This window comes from Berghia stephanieae, chromosome 12, assembly GCF_034508935.2.
Source record: "Berghia stephanieae isolate SIO BIC M18660-M18661 chromosome 12, UCSD_Bste_1.3, whole genome shotgun sequence".
NCBI classification, from domain to species: Eukaryota; Metazoa; Mollusca; class Gastropoda; order Nudibranchia; family Aeolidiidae; genus Berghia; species Berghia stephanieae.
Window position 1 is genome coordinate 4,881,744 of NC_088371.1, and position 7,500 is coordinate 4,889,243.

At 38.3% G+C, this 7,500-nt stretch overlaps 1 protein-coding gene across 2 annotated transcripts in view; it reads right to left on the minus strand.

Annotated features, from left to right (window-relative positions):
• LOC144957764 (uncharacterized) overlaps window positions 1-7,500 on the minus strand; it is a 21,577-nt gene that overhangs the window by 5,707 nt on the left and 8,370 nt on the right. The window lies entirely within an intron of this gene.

The window sequence follows — 7,500 nt, forward strand, 5'->3', positions numbered from 1 at the left end:
ACCTGTGTGTGTTGTGTGTGGTGTGTGTGGTGTGTGAGAGTGAGAGAAGCCCAGAGAGAGAGAGAGAAGAGAGAGGAGAGAGAGAGAAAAGATAGATAGGGGAATGAGAGAGAGAATATGAATGGGGTAAGAGAGGAGATATATAATATAATATATATAATATATAATATATATATATATATACTCTTTAAAAAAATATATATATATATATATATTATATATTATATAGAGAGAGAGAGAGAGAGAGAGAGAGAGAGAGAAAAGATAGATAGGGGAATGAGAGAGAGAATATGAATGGGGTAAGAGATGAGATATATATATATATAATATATATAATATATATATCACTCTTTAAAAATATATATATTATATTTATATATATATATATAATATATGTATATATAATATAATATATATTATATATATGAGAGAGAGAGAGAGAGAGAGAGAGAGAGAGAGAGAGAGAGAGAGTAATTGTGTTTTGATACTACAACCATTTTCCTTTGAATAACAATTAGGGACGCGAATCGTTACCGCCCAGACTTATACAAAACATGCCACTGTAACTGTGGCTGCTTCATTTCGTACCCCAAAAATTAATGGCCCATTCCGACGCGGACTTATTTGCAGGTCTGATAATCCAACTTGTTTTGGGCTCATTTTGTAATGGATATAGATAGTATGCGCTTGGCTTAGAAGCTCATAACATTGCCATCCGGAAGTATAACGGACCAACACACAAAACTGTGTGTAATCAAGAACGTTGATAGTCTGGATATTACTGATTAGTGAGAAGTACTCATAAACTCGGATGGCAAAAACCAATAACAAAGACCTGAGTGACGTCAACTTCGAACTATCTATATACTCTCAAACCAATGAAAAATGAGTCAGTGCATGACATAATCAGTCGAAAGGTGAACATTTTTTGGATTTGCATTTTTTGCATGTTCTGAAAGAATATGCTCCCCAGAGCTTTTTAATCTTTATTCGAAGTAACTCGGGTGACTCTTCATGAAGTTATGGTCAGATTATGGGAAAGTTATCCAGCAACATTTCTCAAATTTCATAATTTTTCAACTTGACGAGCTGTAAAAATTATTTAGAAGTGAAATTAAGCTTTGATAATTCCCGAAGATGTACAAAAAGGGTTGATTTAATCATTTATGACAATAACTCATTTTTGATAAAACATTGACCTTCAAAGAAAACTTGGCAATATCTCAGTTCAAACCTTTTCACCATCCGACAGATTATGTCATCCACCGTAACAAATATTCTCCACGACAACACTGTTAAAACAGATCATTTTAATTTACGTTCTGTTGTCAGACCTGCGATTATGTGGACGTCGGCTCATTTGCATCGTTGTTACTGCTCACTATTGACGAAGACAGCTCAAAGTAAAATGGCCACAATGTGCTATGCGGTCTTGTGGTATGGTATGACACTCGCTTTCGGATCGGAAGGTCCTGAGTTCGAGCCTTGCTCGGCGCATAGTTGAATGAGTCCTTGGAAAAGGCTCTTTACTCACATTCTCTCACCGAACTCAGATGAAGCCTCAAATGAGTACCTGGCCGTTAACAGCGTTGTCTCTGTCTGGAGATAAAATGTAATATCGCCTGACATGCGTCATGTCTCGTCTACATGTTACGTGTTGCTGTTGTCCAGGGACCCTTTGTAAAGCGATTTGAGCACATTAAGTGGGTATTGCACTATATAAAAGCTCAAGTTTGTTTTTGTTTTTATTTAGTTGATATAACACTCCACTTAGGACCAGCAGGTCCCAGGTTCAAATATTGAAAGACGAAGACAACTCAAAGTCCACTCGCCTCAATGTGGTCTAGTGGGTTGATACTAACCATCGGACCGGTGGGTCCCTGGTTCGAGTCTTGTTCTGGGCGACGCAAAGTTGATTCATTGAAAGAAAAAAAAACACTCTTCACTCATATTCTTTCACTGTACTCATGAGTGAAATGAGTACCTGTTCGCTAAATTAAAACCGGAGCATTGGTATAGAGAAATATCCACAATATCCACAAATGTGCTCAAAGCGCTTTACGACGGCTCCCAATTCAACAGCAACAATTAACATGTACGACGAGACACGATGCCAAGTTGGCGATATTACAAGTTTGTTTTGTTTTTTTTCCAACAAAGACAACACTGTTCACAGCAAGGTACTTAGTTTACACCTGAGTCCGGTGAGAGAATGTGAGTAAAGAAAATTTTCCAATGACTCAACTATAGCCTACGCCAATCAGAGTGGGATTCAAACCATGGACCTTCCGATCCGAGCGCGAGTGTCATACCACATGACCACATAGCCGCACGGTAATAAATAGCCTTGTCTCCGTCAAAAAGAAAAAAAATGCAATATCCTTGTGTGATATCTCGTCTTATGTATATCTATATATATATATATATATATAATATATATATATATATATATATATATATATATATATATATATATATATATAGTGTTTACAAGGCAATTGTCCAAATAGAGAACGCAATTTTGGCATATGGAATCCAAATGCGGCAAAGAGAATCCAATAATTTAGGCGTGCAGTTTTATTGGCCACTTGTGAATGCGAGTACACACTATTAAAAGACACAAATAAACAACAGCGAATTCAAATACGGCATTGTGGATGCAATTTCCATTTCGTCACAAGCTTCTAGATAGATAGATAATCATTACTTTGTCGATGGGTTTGGGGTTGGGATTTCTTTTTTTTTTTTTACGTTTTGCACCTCTAGTTAACTAGAAAACATGGCAAATAAAGAATTTCAAGATATTATCATTAAATGCGAAAAGAATGTTTTTTGAAGCATGAAAGAGATTACGAATATCTACATTTGTAAAGCGATGAATTGACAATGACGCGTAGGGTAAAGGGGGGGGGGGGATTCCACATCCGGGGTAATTCCACACCCACATTCATTCCGTCAGTTGGGATAACTTTGCCTCTGTAAATTTGGAGCATTTTGAGTGATCTAAGCTTTATTGTAGTTATAATCCTGGTTAAATGATTGACCTTTTTAATCAAAGAAAATAATGACCACAAAACTAAATAATTTACTCTAATTGGCCCAAAATTAAAAATGCAAAGTTTCCCCAGTTGATGGTATCTAGTTCTTCGCAGAAATAATGCAAAAAGAAAAAATATTTTAATAAAACAATTAGAAACTGTTCAAAGTCTTAGCTGCCTTTGATTTCTATTTCCTGTTTGAACACAAGAAGCAGCCATGTTTACTACTGTTGAATTCTTACAAATTTTACAAGTTTTTATGAGCCCATGGAAGGTATAGGTTCAACACTCGTGGTTTTTCAAATATGGCAAAATGTTGTTAAATATTCTTCAACTTTGAAGCTCAAGCTAGAAATGCTTAATCATTCACCGGATATGTAACATTTCCCCCCCAAACCTGTTCTAGCTGCTTTGAGTAAGATGCTGTGCCTTTTTTAGATTCATAAAGGTCAGGGAAATTCCACACCCTACAGGTTTCAAATTTCTCGTGTTTTTTTTTGTGTGAAAAGATTTGATCGAAACCCTATTTCAATGGTTTTATTTTACAAAGAGAGGCCCCAGCTATCATTTCAAGTAAATAGTATATATCCTTATCCATGTTGGGTTTTTTTTTTTTTTTTTTTTTGTTTTGTTTTGTTTTGTTTGTTTTTTTTGTTTTTTTTTTGTTTGTTGTTTGTTTTTTTTTTTTTTTTTTTTTTTTTTTTTGGGGGGGGGGGGGGTTGTTTGTTGTTGCTTCTTTTGTATTGGGGCAATTCCACACTAAGCATGTTTGAAATTGCCCAACATAGTTTACTATTGTTTTTCTCTGAAAAGCACATCATCCAAAAGTTTTGGAAGTGTGTAGCCTATAGTGCGGGGCGGTCCTTGGCAAGCTTAAGGACCACGGTCCTACGGTCCTTGGGAAATGAAGACCGCAAGGACCGGTCCTAGGACCGGTCCTTTTCGACATTGAACATTCCTGAGAGACTGTTGGAAATTCGAACCGGTTTGACTTTTGAGACCGTGGGATCGTTCATTCTTGAACCGTTAAAGACCGCTACACGATGAAAACCGTGGTCTACAGGAGTAAAACACACGGAGTAGTCACACTCATTTCAAATTGTAACCTAATTAGAGAAGAGGGGTGATGCCTTCTTTATTTGCTCACCGTACTTCATTGTTACTTCGATAATTTAATAAAATTTGAAATTTATCCCCATTAACGGAGATAATGGCATCGCCCAAGGCGTTGATCGAGTTGTTCGTGGCGTTGATACACACACGCAACTCCTACCCCCCCCCCCCCTCCCCCCCCCACACACACACATTAGAGGGCAGCGAGCATTGAAGGGTAAGAGAGAGACGTGAAGTTATAATAAGAGGGGGTGGATGAGGTAATTAGAGGGGTCGATGGTGACTTTTCGCCAGATCTAACAAACTCAGCTACCCAATCATTGCTGAGTAGACAGGGATTCAGAAAAAACTCGACTGCACCCGGGATCGATCTCTGGCCCTTTGCGTATAAAGAGAGTGCTCTATCAACTGAGCTATCGGGGTCCCCAAATATTCTATTGGACTTTTTTAAAATTCAGACGTTATAACTGGGTTTTTTGGAAGGAAGAAACTAATGAAACTCATATTATTTGATTAGTAAAAACACCAAACGAAATTTTAATATTATTGTATTATTTTAAATGACAACACTGCGATAGAAAGGAGTGGTGACAAGAGATGGACAAAAGAAAACAAAAAATCGGATTTGCTACTTGCTAGGTTCGACACACACACACACACACACACACAAACACACACATCTTTAGTAGTCACATACATTTCAAACAATAACCCATTAGAGAAGAGGGGTCATGCCTTCACCATAGATCATTGTCATTGCGATCATTATGGTGTAGTAAATTTTGAAATTTACCCCGTATAATGGAATCGTCCAAGGCGTGCGCCTCCTGTTCCCCCCATCTCACACACGAAAGGGCGGTTTGCGGAGTGGAGGTTGGTGGTCGTCTGCCTGTATGGTCGTCTGTGTCGTTTAGTGTATGGCAAAGGGGGTGGGTGCGATTAATTAAGTGGGATGGGTGGTGATTGGTGGAAGATAGGCAACCGAAGCAACGAATCGCTGGGGAAGTAGTAGGCTATGGCGCGAGACCGTAGGACCGTGGTCCTTAAGCTTGCCAAGGACCGCCCCGCACTAGTTGAAAGGTGATAAGAAGTGAGGACCGCCGCCGGTCTTCCCCTATGGGACCGGTCTCCGGTTCACAGCTAAAAGACCGTGGGACCGCCGGTCCAGACCGGTCTTCAGCGCGGCACTAGTAGCCTATTAACACTGCTTGAATAATAAGCCTTACTGTGGGCCTACATGATGTTACTTATGGATGTTAGCTGGATCTAGAAGGGATTTCTGTTCATGTTTTTCTCCTTTTTCTATAGAGATTGGCTAATCATGGTGTTGAACTACAAGAAAAGACGGTGTCGTGTGACCATGCAGATATGGTGACAGGTCGATCTCGTTTCATCTGGAGGGATGGCTTACAAATGTGCTGCCAAATTATACAACCTAAACTGGGGAACAGTCTGTGACTACGTCAATAGACGATACAGCAGAATGGGAGAAGATACTTACTGCTTACTGAAAACGCTAGACTATACCCGGGATCGATCTCCGTCCCTTTGATTGTGAAGCGAGTGCTCTACGAACTTGGCCTATTGGTCTCATGTCATAGTCTACAAAGATTGTTTTGTTCATTTCAGACATCAATTATTGTTCCTGATTGTTTCAATCTCGTTTTTGCATGCTTGTCATGATAAGTGTGGAATTACCCCAAAATGATGAATATGCGAATAAAGAGAAAATTTGGAATTTATGAAGTGATGTTCTTTTTTTAAAATGTTATTTGTGCAGAATCCAAGTGCTAATGGCTGTGGGTTATTTGTATTCTGTCTGTGTGTGTTTCACGTCAATAATAGCAACTTTATAACAATAAACTGAAAAAGTTGGGTATGGAATTCCCCCACATTGCCCTACATTGAGTTGATCCCGGTTATTACAGCGTGAAACGGACAATAGCAATTGCTTGCAATCCTATAGGATGCTAGTCTATCGCAAAGTACTTTCCGCCAAAATCTAACAGACTCAGCTACCCATTCACTGTTTGGATGGACAGGGGGGGGGGAAGGTCAGAAAAATATCTCGACTGCACCCGGGATCGATCACGGTTCCTTTGCACGAGTGCGAAGCGAGTGCTCGACCAACTGAGCTAACGGGATTAGTGGGTATTGCGCTATATAAAAGCTCAAGTATTTTTTTATAACAATCTGGAAAGGTGTGTCAGATAAACCAGAAATAAATTATCTTTTAAAAATTATCCCAAACAGTCCGTTTGCCTTGACTGGGAATTGTGAGTTCAAAGGGTTAATTTGTCTCTTCTTCAATTCACGATAATAATATCTCCTTTAGAAGTTTGAGCTACAAAACTTCAAAACACCTGACAGATTCTTTGTCGCCTTACAATAGCAACAACAATTTGCTGAAAGCGTGGAGACTTATCAGCCAAATTGGCGCCTCGGGCTTGCGCGCGCGCACACCCACACACATACACCCACCCACCCACACACACACACACACACACACACACACACACACGACTCATAGTCAATCAATCCACGCCTTGGGACTCAAACCACTATCGAAAATTACTGTAATGGGCCGAAAAATGACGGCTCCGTTCGAACATTCGGCTCCCTAGGAGCTAACTTTGACGAGCTCCATCAATATCAACCGTGAATTCTTCTTACTCTTCAATTAGGAATTCGGAGCGTTTGTTTGCTTTTCTTGCTTATTGTATTATTTCGTTTTTCTGTGTTGTGTGTGTGTGTTTGTGTGTTTGTATGTGTGTTTGAGTGTCTGTACTTGTTGTTTTTTTTTTGTGTGTTTTTTGTTTGTTTTGTAATTTGTTTTTGATTTCTGTTTGTTTTGGGGTTTTTTTTGCCTTTTTTAAAATTTGTTATTTGGGGTGTGTGTTTTTTCATGTTCATTTGTTTTTGTTTTCTGTTTAATTTTTTTTTTTGATTCTGCTTATTTCGTTCTGTTTATTTTATTTTTTTTGTATTGTTTATTTATTTTTTTTTTCGTTTTTTTTTATTTTTGTATGTTTTGCTTTTGTTTTTTTTTTTTGTTTTTTTTTTGTTTTTATTTTGTTCTGTTTTTTTTTTTTTTTGGGGGGGGGGGGGTTGGGGTTTGTTTTTTTTTTTTTTGGGGGGGGGGGGCCATAAAGCCGATTGATTTTTGAGCTTTTAAAATCAAATATAACATTATGTGCTGAAAACGCTTTATCAGGTGTCACAAGTTCACATCTTATTCTTCTTCTTCTAAACTGTAAGACAACTCTAGTGTAGAATACAAAAATAAGAAGTTTAAAACTATAGTCATTTATTATTAGATTTCACAACAATCGCTCAACACAACATGCTC